The sequence below is a fragment of the Atractosteus spatula genome, chromosome 10 (assembly GCF_055471065.1).
Source record: "Atractosteus spatula isolate fAtrSpa1 chromosome 10, fAtrSpa1.hap1, whole genome shotgun sequence".
In the NCBI taxonomy this organism is placed as follows: domain Eukaryota; kingdom Metazoa; phylum Chordata; class Actinopteri; order Semionotiformes; family Lepisosteidae; genus Atractosteus; species Atractosteus spatula.
In genome coordinates, this window is record NC_142715.1 from 8,560,270 (window position 1) to 8,568,140 (window position 7,871).

Consider the following 7,871-nt stretch of genomic DNA (forward strand, 5'->3'; position numbering starts at 1 on the left):
AATAGTTGTACTTTGTCAATGGTCAGATAACTACACTAACCCCGAATTCGCAGTTACTACATCGGACTGTTTGATGTGCACGAGGGCTATCTGTCCAGGAGCAGCATGTTACATAGTGTCTGTGTTTTGGGATGTCAACATTATTACGACCTTATTTGCTCAGGTGGACCAATGCCTTGCAGTAGTTTATCCTTATACTTATAATTGTTATATAACTAGGACTGTAGTTATAGAAGTTTGTACTTTCTGTTGGTTTTACAATGATTTCTTAATGATTCAGAACCTCGTTACTGTTGATGTTGTTGCAAAAATGAACACATATGGTTGGTGCTCCAGGCAAAAATAATCACGTGAGTTCTGATGAGCGTGGAACTGTTCTTCATCGCTAAATACCAGATTGCTTGTCGTTATCTTCTGACATGAAATACTAATCAGTGGCATGCTTGCGAGAATTCACTTGGATGCTTGCAACGGCTCTGTTTAAACCAAAATATCACTGCCCCCCTCAGGATTTCAGATGCCCCCCTACAGATCATTCACCTGGCGCCAGTCCTGGGTATAATGATGAACATAGCTGCCTTGAAAGCAGTGAATCCGGGTGTGATTCCCACCTAATCAATCGACAAACCTTTTCCAATGAATCTTCGATCGATTTAAAAAAGTCTTGAAGCTGGTAGGCTAGGGAATAAGCACTGAGGAAAATGTGCTACTGTGCTGTGTTGCTCCAGTAGCGCGATTGGTCAGGTTGGGGTGCTTTTAAAGCGGAGTTATGCTGAGGTTGTGAGTTCACTCATGACGTGAAGTAGTTTCTGTTTTCAGCTACAGAAACTCGCTGTTGAATTTAAGTCGGTTCTTGAGTTACTTTTTCGGCTCGATGGAGCTGTGTTAATGCAGGCACACCTGCTTCCACGTCAAGTTATTTTATTGTTGCTCACAAACCAACACACTGCAGACACCTCTGATATTGTCAATGCTTCCTGCTGTTCCTGCTGTCAGCCTACCATGGTCATGCACATCTAGAAATATTACTGTTACAGTATAGGAGCGAATAAATGATACGAAAGCACACCAAGTTTAAAAAGGTCAAAATGTGTCAAAGCCCTTCCTCGACAAGGATGGGGTTCAAACCTACTTGTGCAGAGTATAATGTATTAAGAAGTTATTGCTTTAACCACTAGGCCACCTCCATACACACTTTAGCCCCTTCCAGACATGAGTTGGCTTCTTTCCCCATACACGAGGGTAATTTTCCTCTTCCACCTACAATTTCAACATTTACCTTGGGAGATGTCAAACCACAGAGCCTGTGCTGCGCTTCAGTGCAGGCTGTAGTGGACACCCCATTGAACATAAAAAGCAAATTGAGCTCCTTGGACATAATCCATTTCTCGTCACTTGCTCAGCGAGCAGGCTCAGCGCACACTGAATGCAGGTGTCTCAGAGCAATTGAGATGTGTCCAACTGGCTGTAAAAGGGATATTTGATGCCAGTGCCGTGGCTTAGTTCTCCGACAGCAGGCAAAGCAGCGCGCCGGTTGGAGTATTCTCGGTCGCATTTAATGGGAACGTCATGGCAGCGTCAGCTCAAACCACCAAATGGAGACAGGCGTGCCGACAAGCTGACCCTGCTGATGCGGGATTAACAGTAGGGTGTGAGAATGCTGTGGCTTAGTTGGTTAAAGCACCTCCTACTAAACAGGAGATTGTGGGTTTGAATCCCACTGGTGCCTTTCTTCCTCTTTTGCCGCACAGTTTATCATTATGGACAGCAACATGGTTCTACATTAAATTTAATGGAAGTGTTCATTTAATTTTTGGAACAACTTGTTTTTAAAAAAATCCATACAAATTGCGAAAGATAAAATACTCATCTGTTTTGTCAGTGCAGAGGAATTACTGCCAGCTGGCAAGGAAACGAAAACGATTTTTTTGTCCTTAGCCAAAAACCTGTGAATGTAGAAAAAAGGTGATGTGCGTTAGTTTCTATGGCACAGTCAGTCAGCGCATCCTTCAGTTAAACATAACGTTGGTAAATCAAAAGTCCCCAGAGACGCATTTCAAATTAATCCGACCTCAACACCGTCTCCCCTAAATGTGATGGGGTTTCTTTGGATGTCCTTAAGCATCCTGATAGTTGCACAGATTTCAAACTTTTGGCACAAGTCAAACTACAAGAAGTTAATAGTTGAGCGCCTAAGTCAATATCACCGAGAATGTGACTATGTAAACTTAAATAGTATTCAAAATATTGCAATTTTATTGTAGTTTAAAAAGATATTTTAGCTGGGGATCCTCAAATGATGAGGGTAGAAAAGAGAACTATTCGACACCATCAGGAGTGCTTAACGTGTGATAAAAGTGTTTTTTAATCACAAAGTGAAAATAGTGAATTTGTCTTTCACTTAGGCGTTCATCAAAAGCTCGTTAAACAATGAAGGAGAGGCTCGTGTTCCGAATTCTCTTCGTGTCTCATTGTCTTGCTTTGATTTTTAAATGTACACTGATGTACACTGTTGGCTATTCACTTTTCCTAACACGATTAAAGAGCCGAGTTTAGTTCAGAGGTAAAGCATCTCATGCATCGTATGAAGCTCTGTTTTCTATCACCAGCGTCTCCACTCTTGATTTCTTTTTAAGCGCGATATCTTTTCTGTGATTTCTTTCGTTTGAATTCCCTCATGTGTGAATTTCAGCGCGACACATAAACTCGTTTGTCTGTTTTAAAGAGATGCAATTTTTAAAACAGACAAAATGAAAGACTTATTAACTAAATACACATAGAAAACGTGCACCTAATTGAGAAAATTTGCACTGGGGCGATGTATTATTGTAGCGGCACAAGCTCACAGTGGTGCACTTGAGAAATGCGGTACAAGGGCCAGTGGCGCATTGGATAACGCATCTGATTACGGATGAGGAGACTGTAGGATCGTAATGCTCTTAAACCCAATACCATAACCGCAGTGTGTTCAGTCCTACACAACCTTTCTATCGACTGAATAAGCCTCCTGTTCCATTTCCATCTTCTTCCCGCACATTCCGGCTATTTCAGCATCGTTATTGTTGGACCACAGTCACAGATACGTAAGGGACACTATTCCGAAGAACTGTCTTAAATAAATAACATTGCAAAAGGTAACAAAAAGGGTTTCTTAACGTAACCTTACATTTGGCCATACAATACAATTTCTGTACCCTCAAATAAAAAAAAAATCGTACTGCTTTCTCCTGAGAAGTGTAGTGTAGTGTCAAATACAAGTGTAGTGTCAAATCACAATAAATAATACATCAAATATACTAAATTAACACCCAGATATGACAGATGTGACAACACACAGCTATGACAGAACACATTGAAGACTTAAGCCCTTTAAATTTTTATTTCCTTAATTTCCATTCTCTTCCCTCCCCAGGATAACTGAAAACTAACTGTAATAAAGACTGTATATGCATTACTTGTAATACAGCTACTAATAAAGATATACATGGAACTTAATTATTAATAAATAACACTTGTATTACTAAAAATGTGTTATGATAACATTCATTGTGAATATTTGTGGTGTCTGGAAAGCAATTTTAGTTAAATATAATAATAATTTTCAAGCAAGTGGTGCATAAGCTTGTTAATTAATGAGTACATTATTTCCATTACATTCAAGACAGTTCTAATGTGATCAATTGTTCTGCTTAGTCCGCTACCGAGTTGCTTAAAACCTATGAAGAGGTGGTTTAAGCTAGACTCCTAATGCAGTAACATCTAATGGGCAGCAGCTGTTATTTTAGGTTTGTTGCAATCGAGAACAGGTTTAGTACAGAGCTGCTGACAAATTTCAGCGGAGTTTATTGTATATAAGTTTATTGCAATTGACCCATTGTAGCTATCAATCAGCAGCAAGGAAAAACAAACTTCACTTGTGCCTTTTAAAAAAAGGGAAACAGAGTAGTAGTTTATGTGGTAATTTCAGGTACTGTACAATGTAAGAACTAAAGTTAACTACTCCCATAGTAATGCGTGGGGTCCTATCAATAGAAAAAAAAATTGTTGTAACCCGAAAACACAACAAACACAAAACGAGAAGTCTTCCAGGAACCTAGGTAAATCCCTGTAGTAGTCTAACAACTATGAAAAAAAAAAAACAAACGCAACACCTTCAAAAGAAAAAGAACATTAAAAACAAATCTGGGGAACAACAAAAACACAGAATCTTATGCGAGAGCTTTTTCAAGTCTTCAGTCCTCCTCTCGTCTCAGTAGACCTCTCTCATATATTTGTGTACAGGTCAGTTGGAGGTACACAGCTGTGTAATTTTAGTAGGGAGCTGCGTCAGCATGCATGGGCTTCAAAGGAAAAGTCAAGGTTTATTCCATGCTGAAAAGAGAAGGAAACACAATGTTTCAGCTGTGGAGCCTTCTTTGATTGTGACTCAAAATAAACCTTTATTTGTTCATTTGATGTTAGTTTATCTCCATCAAATACCTAAGAGTATCTGAACTCGACAGTTGCTTTCAGTAGCTAAAGACACTGCTCCAGGTGAGGCTTGAACTCACAACCTCGGCATAACTCCGCTATGCACTGCTGTATAAGTACCGCGCGCTGACCAATTGCGCCACTGGAGCTGTGCAAGGTGTGATCCTTATACAGACTGACGCTGCAGAAACACAGGGTGAAAACAGTTTCGGTTGTGGATCCATCTCCACATGGGGATCACTAAAATAGCAAGGAAAATACAAGAAAAGAAACTGAAAGAATTGTGCTAACAGCAAAGGGGGACGGAGGGAGGTGGTCGGACAAGTAAATCAGCCTGGCAGATTATTTGTAGCGACATTTTTTGAGTCAATCAGCACACTGATTTCTCTTCATGTGCCTTAAACTGTGCAGTTTGTATTTTCGTTGTAGCTAGGTTTCTTCAGAAGTCCAGTAAATTGACAATAATGGAGAACTTGCTGACGCACCCCGTCGTGAAGACCCTCTGTAAGGTTACACGTTACATTTTCAAGTCGCCTCCTTTACAGCAATTGCAGCTCCGACTTTGAGAGAAAGCATGAGAAATGGCAGTACAGGCTCGATGGCTTCACATCTCCTATCAATCACATAAAATTGCAGTAAAGCGCTCTAAATATGACTCTGAAGTACTGGGAAAGATGATTATTTTGAGCGTGCCTCCCAGGGTCTGCTACAAGGCTGAAGTTGGCATCTTATTCGCGTTTTTCGTTCCGCCTTAAATGCTGCTGCTGTGATGTTATGTCGCCTTTCGCCTGTAGATGGCTCTCTTCGATCAGTACTAATTCGGCTGGAATACTGTAGACATCCTCAGTGAAAGGGAATATCCAAATAAATAGCGACTGTCCAAATTATATTTTTGTATGGAATATATTTTAGAAAATCGCAAACCAATTATAAAAACTCACCATAACATGGACTTGCAATGGGAAAAAGGTGATTGTGCTTTCTGCTTATTGCTACGGCCCTCCCCCCTGATTATAAAAACGTCTCACAATTCTGACACCGAGGTGTGAGAGACAATGTAATCGACTATCAAAATCCTGAAGTACAAGACATTTTAATGCACCATTTTTCAAATATGACCCTCTGATCTTGGCTTTTCAGAATACATTGCGAAAAAGTATGGCACGAATTGCACGAATTGCAATGGCACAAATTGTTGAGAATATCACTGACCTTGCCGATATTTGCAGGGGATATGAGTGTTTTGCGCACGTTGAACTACAGCACGTAAGAATTGAGCTCCTTAGTCAATATCACCGGGGATGTCCAATAATGACGAACATCTGTAGCTTCAAGGAAACTTCGACTCGCACATGGAGTTTTATCTTCGAATGGAGGGTGGGAGAATTCATTTATACTCTCGTTGCTCATTAGCTAAACTATTTTAAAAATATGACGCAGATTTGTTCGATAAACTTCTAATCGCCTTAAAGAGAGTCTTCTTGAAGACGTGCACCAGGTAGCTCTCCACTGTTAATTGACAGGACTTTAGAATAAACTGTTCTCATACAACCACCATACAAATTACACATCTTAAGGAACATGAAGAGAAATCTGTGTACTAAATAACATAAAACTGTCGCTGCAAATTATCGCCAAGCTGTTTTACGTGTCCTAACACCTCTTTCTTTCCTACTTTGCAGCGAGCACAATTCTTTCTGTTTCTTCATCGCTATTTTACTGTCTCTTTCCCCCACGTGGAGATGGATCCACAGCCGAAACTTAAGGTCAGTTCCTGTTACTCTGTCCGATTGAAAGAGCTGTATTAAAGGCACTCCCATCTCTGCAGGAAAGTTATTGCTGCTCTCAACACAATATACTGCAGCCAAATGTGATAGCGATACTGTCACTGCCTGTGGGCCACGTGTTCCTGCTGTCAGCCTATTATGTCATGTCCATCCACACCCAGAAACATTACTGCTGTAGCACAAGAGTTATATAGGCGCAGTCAATAGAGCATGAATCTCTTAATCTCAGAACTGTGGGTTCAGCCCCCACATTGGGTCCCTCTGTGTCAATTTGATCCCCCCAATCCTCCTAGCATGACCTGATGGCGTAAGAGTGATACCCAGTGCCTTATATGACCTTTGCGTAATTGAGCTTTCTTTCCACTTGATTCAGATTTTGATCTGAAATCATCGGCCAAACAAGAGTTTGTCTAAATCGAGGGAGATCTGCTCACAAGCAAGTATTAAACACTTCAGCATTTACTGTTCGAATACCACACTTTGTCAAAACACTGCCGCTTCTTAAGCTAATAAGTAATGGTTTTTGAGCACGCATTGTATTGTTAATGCTTATATTAAAAAAGCATAAATTCACATAATGGAATTTGGACTGAACAAAGTAGTCCAGCCCCTTTACAACATTACATACCCACTGATTAAAGCTTAAAACTACAGCAGCAGGAGTAACAATAATGGCAACAACATGTTTGGAGTTCGGCATTTCATTTATTCTGCGGAAACATCGTATCGGAATGAACTGCCCGGATAAAAGAGTAATTGCGGCTTCAGGTCGTTTTTACAGAGCATTGCGTTGTTCTGTTCATACTGACTACACGCTTTAAATTTGTCATTTACTGCAAGCGTTTCTTTTCCAGGTTTTTCTGAAATTCCTTGCATTTGAGCCAGCACTAAAATATTTCATTCGCGTCGCTGAATACATCGTGGAAACGGTATGCGACAGTTATGTTCTCTTACTATTGAGACTCCTACATTGCGAGTTTTTTGAAGACTTTGAAACTAAAGGGAAGTAGTGACAAATGAAACAGGCACAGGTGGGGTTTGAACCCAAAACCCTCGGTTTACGAGACCGACGCCTTACCACTTGGCCACCACGCCTTCGAGCACACAGAGGAATAATGTTGTTCAAATTATTTTTTTCTGAATCTGGTTTACATCGCCTGGAGGCAGCAACAACAATAAAAGGGATTCTTAACAAGGAGCAGTGTGACTCCAACAGATGCTCCTGAAGAGACTGGAGGTTTAAGCCAGCTCCTTAGAGCGCTCGGCCGCGTTACTCACGACAGCAGTTCTTCAGCTATTGTGGTCTGACCTAGTGGTGTTATGATGTGTGGAAACGACCGCAACTTCGTTTTCTGAGATGCTTTCTCTCACTTGGTGAAAATCTCGACCTCTTTGGCATCTCTGGCTATAGTTCTTCTGTGGAGCAGGCTTTCACACCTCTGCTTATAGTGCCCTTGAAGTCATTTTATTTTTACAGGAAGACGCATTCCCTAACGATCTCTCCTGTTTTAGAAATGCTTTATAAGGCGTGTTTGATTCAACGGAAAAACAGTATTCTAATTGTACAATGCAGATCTATGCGGCATTCGTACTGGATTTGACTGGGATTCTGAA

At 40.7% G+C, this 7,871-nt stretch overlaps 2 non-coding genes across 2 annotated transcripts; both read right to left on the minus strand.

The window, feature by feature from the left end:
* Positions 1–4,525: 4,525 nt before the first annotated feature.
* Positions 4,526–4,619, minus strand: trnai-uau (transfer RNA isoleucine (anticodon UAU)). The gene is made up of 2 exons: positions 4,582–4,619; positions 4,526–4,561 (listed from the first exon to the last, which is right to left on the minus strand). It is a non-coding gene; the product is annotated as a tRNA-Ile (tRNA).
* Positions 4,620–7,280: 2,661 nt separating this feature from the next.
* On the minus strand, positions 7,281–7,352 carry trnat-cgu (transfer RNA threonine (anticodon CGU)). The gene has a single exon. It is a non-coding gene; the product is annotated as a tRNA-Thr (tRNA).
* Between the last annotated feature and the right edge of the window lie 519 nt (positions 7,353–7,871).